Raw genomic sequence first — 12,139 nt, 5'->3', positions numbered from 1 at the left:
GAATTTTGTATGGCACAAGGACAGAAAAGGTAGGGCAAAAAGGAGAAAATCCCCAAGTAATTCTTTTTAAAAGGAATGATAGTTAGCATCTATATAGTGATTTAAGATTTAAGGAGCACATTACATGTTATATCATTTGATATGAGAACATGATTTTTAATGCTTGACAAAAACATTCTATGGACTGTCAGTATAGAACACCCATGAGCCCAAGATAGATCGGCAATTTCCAGTGGAAATTACATGTCAGACAGTCCTTCTCCCCAGGAACTATCAGAATGCATATGGAAAGAGACTTGAAGTATTTGAAACCAAACTCCAGAGTCATCAGAGAACAGTAGGGATTTGCATTTTGCCTGTCCCTCTCCTCCTGAGTCTCTGGTAGCAGACACAGCATCCCTGGATCGCTTGGCACAGTTTCAGAGGCCTCCCCAAAGCCTAGCTGGAAGATAATGCAGGGAGGATTTGGAGTAGCAAAGGAGGTGCTGGGGTTGGGAATTGTCCATTCTCAGGGGATCATTGCTATACCATGGGCACCAGCTTCTCTAGGTTCCCAAAGACAGCTCCTTCTGACAAATACCTGTCCTCTTCCCAGCAATACTTTTGTATCTAAATCTGTGTTTTCTGAGGTGAAAAAGAGTATTGGGTGAGGAACCTCCATTTACTAATGTAGATCAGCGACTGATCTGTAACTTACAGTCTTAGAAATGGTCAGAGCACTGAAAGGGGCTGAATGACAGGACCAGGCGGTATGTATAGAAAGGCAAGATTCCAATGCAGGGGGCTCTTGATTGAAGCAACTATTAATCTACCAAGTTGCTACATTGCATCTCCTTAATCATCTACCATCACCCTAATCATATCCTATCTTCAGACAAGATACGAGAGGTATAAAGCTGCCAAGAAATCTATAGCTGTACATATTTGGAGACTGGCATCCTGAAATGAATGGTCAATAGGAAGAACTTGCTTAGAATGATTAACACCTTTGCAATACCAGGGCTCTTGGAACATTAAAAGGAATGGATGACAATAGATTTAGAAAACATTTAAACCAAAGTCTGCCTATGATATAAATGAAAGACAGGGCCCATCATTCCAAAACAGCTATAGAAAGATGGTCAAAAAGGAGGAAAGGATTGATTGCTTTTCTCAGAGCCTATAATAAATAGTTTGAAACTTTACAGAGTTATATATGGAACAAAAAAGAGTTATGTCTGGAACAAACAGGTACCAAATTATACTATAAATCCCTATTCTATAAATTCCCTTCCTCCGATTGGCTTCCCAGAACATGCATTTTAAGACTGGTGCTCAGGTCAGCCAAGTCTTTCTTCCTTTTTGAGCTCCAGTCTCACTTGATGGACTTTCTCTGCCTAGTAGAGAAATTTACATTTTCTCATAATCTCCTTCTTTTCTCCCCTTACCTCCCTATAGACCTTTCACCTTCCTTTGATATGCTCTGTTAAAATGTAAGCTCTTTGAAACTATCTTCCTGCTGGTATTTGTATTCCCAGCCCTCAGCTCATAGTAAGTAAAAAAATTAATGCTTGCTGGCTTGATCTGACCTGAGGAAACTGAAAAATAGGTGACTTGCCTTTTTGAACATAACCATATAAACTCCAGTCTTTCTGATTCTAAGACTATCAGATGAGGATATAATCATTATTTGTTGGTTGATTGAGAATAGTAGGTAGTTTTTCTCTCTTCCACCTCCCTAACCATCTCAGTCTTCTTTGTCTCTCTCCCTAATTTCCTCAAATATAATCTACATACATACAGAAGATACTTAAGGCATAACCTGATTCATAGAGGAGTTGTGCATGTTCTGATGTCACATTCTACTCTACTTTCTCTTTTTTATATTAAAATATTTTATATATTTGTTTTTCTAACTACAATGATGATAGTTTTTACCAGTCATTTTTTGCAAGGTTTTGAGTTTAATATTTTTCTCTCTCCCTCCCTTCCCTCCCCTCCCCCTTCTCCTCCCCCTGCCCCCTGGCAGAAAGCAATCTGATAGAGGTTCTATATTTATAGCCATAACCATGGTAAACAGAGAACTATATAGAATATATTGTGAGAGAAGAATCAGATCCAAATGGAAGGAAGAAAGCATTAGAAAGAATAAAATGACTTAATCAATAAGACAACTTTTAAAAATTGAAGATAATAAGCTTTGATCTTCATTTAAACTCCACAGTTCCTACTCTGGATATGGATGGTATTTTCTATCACAAGCCTTTTAAAATAGTCTTTGATTATTGTACTGCTGAAATGAACAAATCCATCATGGTTGATCATATCACCCCAAATGGTTGTTAATGTGTGTGATGCTCTTCTGGTTCTGCTCATTTCACTCAGCATCAATTCCTGCAAGTCTTTCCAGGTTTTTCTGAAATCCTGTCCCTTATGATTTTTTATAGAACAATAGTATTCCATCACATACATATACCACAGTTTGTTCTGTCATTCTCCAGCTGATGGGAATCCCCTCAATTTTCAATTCTTTGCCATTACGTGCTATGAATAGTCACTTTGTACATAGAGGATCCTATTATTTCTTATGGGAGATTATCAGAGACTGACAATTTGGGGCTCTTGTGAAATCATAATTTGAAACATGAACTGCACTTGGCATTGATTCATCTTATACCCTAGAGATATACACACTCTGCCCAGGAGGAGAATAGCATTTTTTTTGTTAAGTGACCAGGAGTTTGGGTTTGACTAAGAGAGGCAATGCAGGGAAAAAGGAAGACAGGGGCTGCTGTATAAAAAAAAAACACCAAAAAAAAAAAAAACAACAACAACAGTAGAATGGGAAACATCTAATAAGTTTCCACATCCTCTGGAATACTATTCCCTGGCACTCTAGAGCAATTCTGAATCTCTCAGATCCAAATGCAAATGTTGATACTCAGAGGAAGGCCAGGAACTCCCACAGGCAGCTGGTGAGCTGCCAGAAGCCACTGAGGCAATCACTCCAGCATGTTTACAAACCTCTTTCTCATTAATGCTCTGAACCTTGTTCACTGCTACACATGACCATCCCTAGGGGATGGAGGGGAGGAGCAGAGAGTGGCCCAGTAAAATCCTTTATCAGTATCTGGGCTGTGGAATATGCACCCAACTTAATGTTTTCAAGATGGGTGGGAAGGCTAAAAATGAACCTTAGACATAATCCTAGCACTCCATATCTCTACTAAAAGGATGTGGCTCTGGCACTAGAAACCTAGGTGACTGAGAAAGTCATTTAAACATTCTAGGGTCAACATCCTCATCTTTGAGAACAATGACCCTGAGAGAGCCAAGATGACTTTTAAGATCTCTTCCATTTCTGAATCTGTGTTCTTATAAAAGGGAAAAGGTTTCTCAACTGGTAGTTTTAGACTGAAGGATATGAATGGATTTTATCAATTAATTTGTAAGTATTTATTAAGCACCTATTATATTACCTGTCAGGATCAGCTAGGTGCATCACAATGGGTACAGCACGGGGCCTGGAGTCTGGAAGATTCATCTTTCTTAGTTCAAATCTGGTTTCAGACACTTACTAGATGTGTGACCATGGACAATTGCTTAATCCTATCTGCGTCAGTTTTCTCATCAATTAAATGAGCAGGAGAAGGAAGTAGGAAACCATTCTAGTTCCTCTGCCAAGAAAGCCCAAATGTGGCAACAAAACGTTGGACACGACTGAAAAATGATTAAACAACAACCTGACAGGCTCCTTATGGCCTGCTACAAAAACCCTGCCCTTGAAAAATTTACATTCTATGGAAGCCAGGAGCATATGTCCCATTCACTTAGCCTTAGCCAGAAAGGTAGGAAAACTGTAGGTTAATTATATGCCATTTTTTGAGGTTCAGCTGGCAAAGTTACCTTCTTTGGCACCTCCTATTCAATCCTAAAGCTGCCTTTCTGAATCTCTACCTGCCTGAATCCTAATTTTGCCCCTAAACTGTAGGACTTCATGGATTGCTTGGATTTTTCCATCCTTAAGAATATCTCTTTTAGTTGATGCTTCATTTTCCTTGAGAACCCCTCTGCTCACTTACCTCCCACTGGTCTTTGAAGGTATCATATAGATTACATTTGTAAAATAAGCAGGCTGGACTTTGTATAACTGACAAAATTCTCACTTAACTGTTAATTTCTATGATCTGATCAGTCTAATTAATTAAACCTGAAGTCCTCCACTTTCTCTCACCTGTCTCTGTTGTCTCTGGTGAAGTTTTGAATGGCTAAGGCCTAATGTTTTAATAGGAAAGTTAGGATAATTCTTTTGAAAAGGCAACTTGTTTTTTTTCCTGAGAAAATATTGATATATCCATGACTAGTTGACTGCTGATTAAAGAATACTCTGAGAGGCTGAAGTCATAGTTCCAATCTCTCTTCTAAAGTTCTTATTGACATTAGAACCTAGTCCACAGAAGCATAGGTTTAGAGATAGAAGGACTCTTAGAACTTACCTTATTCACCCCATCCCTGGTTAGATAGTTGGAATTGAGGAACTGAGGGTCATTTATGTGATTTGATTTGTACAAGGTGACATAGTCGGAAGTAGCAGCATCAAGGTTCAAGCCCTAAATCTAGAACAATTCTGTTCTAGAGTGACATATACCTCACAATCTTGGCCAACCATTTTATAAAAGTATGCTTTTTGCCACAATAAGGAATATAAGAGTAGGAATGGATGGGTAATCGATGATGAAAACCTATTCAAAATGCCTGCCTTAATGGTGAAGAGTTGCTGCCATCTTTATCTATGAAAGTAAATATGATCCATTTAATTAATCTAGAAGCTGTCTCCCATGCCTTTTTTCAATGGTTCAGTTGTTAATGCTCACCTATCACCCCTTTTCTCCTTTGGATTTATTCTTTATATGCTTTGCATTTGCCCATCAGTTGCCCAATGTTTTCCCAGTGGATTGTAAATTCCTTGCATGTCTCATTTTGTTTTTTGTATATTACTTGTCTACCAAAATGACTGTCAAATAGTTGGTGCTTAATAAATCCTTTTCAAATTAAATTTAATATAATTCCACTCCTTGTAGGTGATCTCCTATCTCAGCATGGATTAATCAGAGGAATGGTAGCAGGGACTTCATCCCCTATGACTTTATTCCTCTTCCCATGCAGTGTTAGCAATTGGCTTATTTAAGGTAAAGTATTATCAACTCTTAAAATTAGCTTGACATGCCAAGAAAAATGTTCAGAGCCTTTTATCATCTAGTTTTCTTGACTGATTAGGAACTTTCCCCAACATACCTGTAGAGCTGTAAAGCTGGTAACTTATAGGGATCTTCCTGAAGAGTAGAATCAATCTCTGCTTGGAGAGGTATTTATATCCAAATGCCCGGAAAAACAAGGGCATATTCCTTTGCATTTTCTATCCCTTCTTTCCTTTTCTGTTAATTAAGCTAGTATTGATTGTTGACTTCAGTTTCCCTGCAATCTTTTTTGGGAGCCTGTCCTTTAATATTTTTTTTTAATTTTACTTATTACTTGTGATTACTTTGGAGACACCCATTTTCTAAATGGGAAAGTATTTTGACTGCTGAAAGAACCCTTGCTTTTATTTTCTGTTTTGTTTTCATTAGTAAATGCCATCCCCTCTTTGTATTCTTCACATCACTTCCTAATCAACTATTGGGGAAAAATTTAATTATGCTTTATTTAACTTATGAATTTGGTCACTCGGAGAAGGTTCTCAGAGCAGCTCTAGTCCAGAATCAGACATGTAGTCTTACTGAATTTTGGAAACTTTTGCAGCAACTTGATGACCCAGTGACTCACTTATAGAGGGAAAAGCTAATGAGCTAGCCCCCTCTAAGGGAAGTCTTTTGCCAGCTTTGCAGCTCAGCACAGACTGAAACCATCTTGTCTCTTTTCAAAACATGTTTTCTTTAACAGAAGGAGTTAAAAAATCCACATATGCTTAAATGAGACAAACATATGCCTTCTGTCTGTTAAGGTAAGGCGCTTCTGTCAGTCTGGAGCTGTTCCTACAGTGTCTAGCCTTGAAGCAGTATTTCTATGGAAGATATTGTTTCTGAGCATAAGGATCAATTCTGCTCACTTATCCCACCTACTCTTTCCTCTGAGAACAGCAGAGGGCAAAATAAGAGAAATCTCTCTTATTCTATCCTGCACTAAATTTATATCCTTGCCTCCTCCTTCTATCCCTCCTTCATTCTGCAAGGGCTGAATTCTCATCTATGATTTCTATTCATTAAGTGTAATTGTTGAATTAAGAAAGAGTTTTGGAGTTTTTAGTAATGGTTGCTTCTTCACTTAGAATTTGCAAAGTTCTGCTTCATCTCTACTTCTCTTTGCTGAGTTTCTTCCCTCTCTTTCCCCTCTCCAGACCACCACCCTCTCTTCCCCAACCTCCATAGCCTTCCTTCACCTTGGAAAAGTAGGGACATGAGTGGAAATCCTGACAGTTCTGGCTGGTGCTAGTTATTAATATGGCTATAGAGAAACTTGTCCAGAAAATAGCAAATAATTGGGAAGTTTATTTTAACCCTGCCTAGAAGTTGGGCTTCCATGACACCTGGAGGTCTTTCTAGTACAGTGGCTGGCAGTCAGTGATGTGAAGTGGTTTCAGTCACAAAGTTCACTTCCTTCCTCTTTTATCTCCTCTGAGATATGTATCTGATTCAACAGGCTACTGTCTGAAATAGTTTCAATCAATAGTCCTTATCCATTTGCTCCTTAAGTTCTATTGAAAATTGCTTTGGGAGAAAAAAGAATAATACACATTCTAGGGTGAATGAACTTGTGATACTTTCCTAAAAGCTAGTTTTTAGAGGGAACAGGGAGGAGAATTTGAAGGTCTTAGGAAACCAGGAGGTAAGGAGATTTCTGACTTGGTACTGACTTTTTATGGGTTTCCCCCCCACCAACAGACTGGAAGGGAGAAGTGAGGGTAGGGGAAGAGGATGGGTAGGACTTGTGACAATATCCCAAGGAATCCCATCATTCATATTCATTGGCAGCTATTTCTGCCATGCTTCTGATCTGGTAAATTTTTCTTTTTCATCCCCATGTTATGCTCATGGCTTCTCTGTTCCTTAGCTTATAAAAAATCTTTCAGATTTAAACACACTCACCCCCAAAAAAAGCCAAGTCAAAAAAAACCCCTCAAAACAACCAAAACCCTTTTTGTTTGTATTTCTAGCAATGCATGATTATTTACTTTCCTTCTTTTCTCCATGACAACAAAAACCAAATCTGTCTTTAGGTTCACAAGGAAACTAAGTCAGTGAGTTTTGAATGATATCTGAGTTTAGGTGAGAATTGAAACATTCAACTTCTAGACTTCTTTCTTTAAGTCAACAGATTTCTTCTAGTAAAGCACTGCTGGCAACTCTGAGCAAACATTATGAGATTACAAGTGGGCCTTGTAATTCTTACTTACAAAACTTAAATGGAAAGAAATCAACCCCATTTGTGTTAAAAGCTGGGAATACAAATACAAAAAAAAAATTCTTTGCCCTCATAGGATAATTATTTTCTTTATGAAAGAATTTATCTCAGGGATCTTCTAAATTGTGAGATCCCTTAGGGCATATAATATCTAATTCAATTTCCCTTTTCTTTACCCCTTTATCCTTCTTTACCCCTACTGATGAACACAAAATTTCTCAAAAACCAATTGTTGAGTATTCATTGCATATTTGTGAAACTGTGGATGTCAGAGCCTGGGAACACCCAGACTGAAGTACAAACCATCTTGCCCCATAATTTGTGCCAGAAATTTGCGTCATAGTTGCCTCCAATTTTGCACCATATTTAGCAAATTTTTCTTGATACTGGTAACTGAGTGGGTTTGGTGGTATACTTTAGTACCTGTTTGTGTGTGTCAGATGTTCATGTAGGGTTAGAAAGAATTATTTATGAAGAGAAGCTTGGAGTGGATATGGAACATAGCAGTGTGAAAAGTGGGAGAGTAGAAGAACAGAGCATCACTATGTGTTAATGTTGCTAGTATGAGCATGTCCTGGAGCTTGGAGTCCAATTTCTGACTTTGTGAATAGAAGAAAGTGAGCCAATGTATCCAGGATCTTGGGAATTTGTGTCTAAATCAATAATGACCTGGAGGGCAGAAAATATGAAGATTAGCACCAGTACCAAAGTTGAATCTTAAAACTCTGGGTTCTAGTGCCTTGCTAATGCAGTAATGATGGTTTTGGGAATAGTGTTGAGAGATCGATAAGATTTTGTATTTGACTGGTCTATTTCTGCCTCCTGTAATTTTTCTCCCTTCGGAAAAGTTCCTAGAACTTGGGAGCAGAGTGAAATTAGCAGGAATGGGTTCATGACAATAGATGAGTATAGAAAATATAAAGTATGATCTTTTACCTTGAGGAACTTTAAATTTGGATGGGGAAAAGACATGCCCCACCACCTAAAATAGTGGCTTAAATCAAGTTCTAAATTATGTGGGAGGTAGTCTGGTGCAATGAAAACTATACTGGGTTTGGAGTCAATGGAAATGAGTTTGAACCTAGACTTCAGTACTTTCTTTTTTGGGATTCGGCAAACCACATATCCTGTTGGAGACTCAGTTTCCTTATCTATAAAATGAGAGAGTTGGGCAAGAAATTCTCCTATACTTTTTCTACTTTCACTTAGGTATAAAGAACCTGGCCTTGGAGAACACAGAAAGACCCAGCTCTAAGTCAGCCTTGGTCACATACCCCAATAGTGGAACCAGTTACCTTCTCTAAGACTGTACATATGGTAGAACAGGTACAAAATTTTCATTGGTAGAGGAGATTTCCCCATCTAGTGCTCCCTATCCCTGATGAAATGATAGTTCTGGACACACACACACAAACACATACATGCACACCCAAACACACAAATATACACATACACACAAATATACAATGCATATACACAAACTCACATACAAATACACACACACACACACACACACACATGATCTGGAACCCTGAGATGATCTGGAGCAATCAGAGCTGGCTTCATATTGTAATTGGTAATTGAGCTGGGACATCTATGACACAAAGTAAGGCACATACCTATGTTCAGCAGGCAAAATTTATAGGGTGTCTAAATTACTCTCCAGTTGTGAGGAACCCTCAGAATTTACATCAGCTCTTCTTATCTTCTAGGATGTTCACATCCACATATATTTAAGCTGGAAGGTGCCTCAGGGGTCATTGAGTCCATCCCTAACATTATGATGGGTGCCCTTCATTCTCAAAGAAGACCATGACATCAGGGAGATGATGGCAAGACAAGCACATGTATTAGTTTTGAGTGAGGGGGTGCTATGCCAAATAACATTATAAAGAGGAGGAAGAGGCAGCTAGGTGGTTCGGTGGAGAGAGCACCAGCCCTGGAGTTAGAAGAACCTGAGTTCACATTCAGATACTTGATACTTGACACTGTATGACCCTGGGCAAGTCACTTAACCCTGACTGCCTCAAAAAAAGATGAGGAAATGGAAGCCTAGGATGATGGGGACCTAGTTCACATGGGTAATAAGGGTCAGATGATAGGATCTGAACCCAGCTACTGTTCTTTCTACTGTAATACAACCAAAAACAGTATTTTATTTTGGAGAGGGAGGGGGATGGAGGCAGAACTTTGAAAGAGCTTCTATATCTGCCTGCTTATATATTTTACAAGATCAGGAGAACTTGATTTATAGATATGGAAACATTTCGAAGTATCAGAACAAGAAGAGCTAGTGTAACTTATGATACAAAGCTTCATATTGAGAAAGTGCTTAGCATAGAGTTTAGACAGATCCTTCTTTTGATTTAGAGAAAATGCTATAATACAAGGAAGGTATTTCTCTGGTTCAGTGACATGCTATGTTGTGGGAAGTGGAGTCAGAGATCCCAAGAGAGAGAGAATGAGGGCGGGGAGAGGGAGAGAGAGAGAGAGAGGGGAGAGAGAGAGAGAGAGAGAGAGAGAGAGAGACTGAGACAGAGAGGCAGAAAGATAGAAACAGAGAGATAGAGATGCAGAGAGTGATTTGAGGTAAAGTCAGCTCCTCACAGAGAAAGAGAAGCAATTCAATTGAAGATTTGATGAAACTATAAAGAGAACTGTCACTCATAGAGGGAAGAGAGAAAAGCCAAGGGGAAATCTGACAAGAGGAGCAGAGATAGGCCCAACAGAGGGTTGAGTACAGATTAAGTGGATCACAGAAACAAGGTTCTAGACTAGATGAAGCAGGCAGATGTATTGGACCTCAAAAGAGGAGAGCTTGCTGAGAGTGATGATATAGGGAAGCTGTAGAAGTGATACTAAGGAGCAAGTAAGAACATGCTGTTCCTTATCTAGTTCAATTTGTCAGTCTCTAGGAGATGCTAAATAATTAGCATTGAATATGGTGGTCAAACCAGCAAAGTAACTATAGAGAGTTGGGTTTCTGTTGAATAAGAGAATAGGAAGATTATTAGAAGAAGAGATTTAAGATAAAAGGGAGACTGAAAGTTCACTAAGGAGAATGAAAATAAGTAAATAGAACTTATGAAGAAGTTAGGTCTGTGTTTGACCTTAGAAATTTCTAATATGAAAAGTTCATGGATTAAATCTCCATGGTGGATGAAGAAGACTGAGGAAAAAATGCCATTTTAGTCAAATTCATTGTTGGAGTCAGTTAACAATGGGGTCAGGCCATGATAGGAGAGGTGATACTTGAGTCACAGAATGGCTTCAATTCAACACTGGTCTTGAGTTGCTTTAATTCTCCTCTGATAGTCATGTCTGTCATACTCAGCATATTAAAACCCTAAAGATAAGGCACCGGCTTTTGGTTTGGTATCTAAATATTGTCTTATCCTACACCCCTAACAGTACTTTGGAAGGGAACATTTAATTTCATTTAATAAACTCCTAGACCACAGAGATTGAGATCTCAATAAACCAATCCAAAGGTTATTCGAACAGTTGTCCTGGGTATGGAAGTTCTGATCTTATAAGCACTAGGTCAATGCCAACATTGGATAAAGAAGATGAAGAATACAGACCCCGAGTTCAAGTTTTACTACAATTATCTATTAGTTGTGTGACTGGGAAAGTCAGTTGATCTCCATGAGTTTCAGCTACCTCTCCTATTTTTTTTTTTTAGCTTTTGCAAGGCAGTGGAGTTAAGTGGCTTGCCCAAGGCCACACAGCTAGGTAATTATTAAGTGTCTGAGGCCAGATTTGAACTCAGGTACTCCTGACTCCAGTGCCAGTGATCCATCCACTGCACCACCTAGCCACCCCTACCTCTCCTATAAAAATGAAGATGAAGTAACATTTATAGAGGCCCTTAAGGTTTACAAAGCATCATATATAATAATAATAAAAGCTAACATTTATGTAGAGCCTACTATGTGCTAAATACTTGAAAATTATTATTTCATTTAATCCTCAAGGCAATTGTAAGAGATAGGTGCTATTATCTTTTTACAGGTAAGAGAACCGAGGCAAATAGAGTTTAAATGACTCATCTAATTCTGAGACTGGATTAGAACCTGGGTCTTCCTCATTTCATCCTATGGTCATTTTTCTAAGTGCTGAGGATACAAAGAAAGACAAAAGATAGTCTTGTTTTCAAGAAGCTTACATTCTAATGGAGAAAGATAACCTATAAAAGGAAGCTGAGAAAAAGGGGGAAAGGGAAGAGATACCAGAGAAAGTGAGGCAGAGAGACAAAGAGATTGGGTAAGGGGCCATCCACTTAAAACATAAATCCTTATATCATTTCCCCAGATTCTGCTGCTACCTTTATAGACAAAGATGCATTATCTAATGAGGCAATCGATTTCAATTTTGATGATCTAAAAGCTGTAGTTTTGGGCAGCTAGATAACACAGTGGACAGGGCATTGGAACTAGAATCAGAAAGATGAGTTCAAACCCTGAGCAAGTCACTTAACCTGTTTCCTCAGTTTCTTCATCTGTAAAATGAGTAGAAGAAAATGGTGAAGCACTCCAGTCTTTTTTTTCCAAGAAAAGACCAAATGGAGTCACAAAGAGTTGGATACGATTGAACAACATAAACAAGATTATAGTTTCTTTTCATATTGTAGAAAATCAGAGAAGTGTTCTGAAGGACTTATGATAGAAATAAAGTCTTAATTTTCAGGAAGGGAAATAAG

This window comes from Macrotis lagotis, chromosome X (assembly GCF_037893015.1).
Source record: "Macrotis lagotis isolate mMagLag1 chromosome X, bilby.v1.9.chrom.fasta, whole genome shotgun sequence".
NCBI lineage: Eukaryota > Metazoa > Chordata > Mammalia > Peramelemorphia > Peramelidae > Macrotis > Macrotis lagotis.
Note: the sequence above shows the minus strand (reverse complement) of the source record.